General features: G+C 31.2%; 1 protein-coding gene across 1 annotated transcript in view; it reads right to left on the bottom strand.

The window, feature by feature from the left end:
• Positions 1 to 751, bottom strand: part of LOC119592907 (basic proline-rich protein-like) — an 11532-nt gene that overhangs the window by 1784 nt on the left and 8997 nt on the right. The gene's annotated exons all lie outside the window — the stretch shown is intronic.

Here is a 751-nt window from a genome sequence, read left to right as displayed (position 1 = left end):
GGGGTTTTTTTGTGTGGAATGCGTGTGTCTTTGGGGTTATACAGTCACCTTTTCCTGTATGGGAAGTTCAGATTTTGCAAAGTATAAAACTTCCATTTGTTTTATTTTCCCAAAACCTCCCCCCTTTCCCCACCTTTGGAAACCGGGCGTGCGTTTCAGCCGCGGGAGGGCCCCGGGCAGGGCGTAGGGCGGGGGGCAGCGAGGCTGTGCTGATGGTCCCCCCGCGGCCTTTTACGTTTTCCACGATTTCCCAGTCTGGGGAGGGAGGGAGCCGTTTGGCTCCCCTCGGGTTCCTCTTTTCTTGGGGGGGTGGGTAGTACAGTTGTTATCACCATGATCGTTACTATCATTATAAAATTTTTATATCAGGGATTATTATTTAAAAGGTTTTTTGTTTTGTTGTTTTTTATAAATTAAAATAGTAAATTTTTTGTTATTATTATTTAAATTTTTTATTTTATTATTATTTTTTTATTTTTTATAAATTTTTTAAATTTTTAAATTTCTATTATTATTCTTATTTTTATTATTAAATATTTCATTATTACTATCATTATTTTTATTATTACTTTTTATTACCATTTTTTTGTTATAATTTTTTATGTTAATTAATTATTATTGTCATCTTTATTATTATTAAATTTTTTCATCCCTTATTATTATTGTTATTATCAAATTTTTATCATCATTATAATATTATTTTTTATTTTTCAAACTCTGCTATTAAATTTGGTTACTACTACAAATACAC

This window comes from Penaeus monodon, chromosome 31 (assembly GCF_015228065.2).
Source record: "Penaeus monodon isolate SGIC_2016 chromosome 31, NSTDA_Pmon_1, whole genome shotgun sequence".
In the NCBI taxonomy this organism is placed as follows: Eukaryota; Metazoa; Arthropoda; class Malacostraca; order Decapoda; family Penaeidae; genus Penaeus; species Penaeus monodon.
The sequence above is the reverse complement of the archived record's forward strand: the minus strand, read 5'-3'. Positions and strand labels throughout refer to the sequence as shown.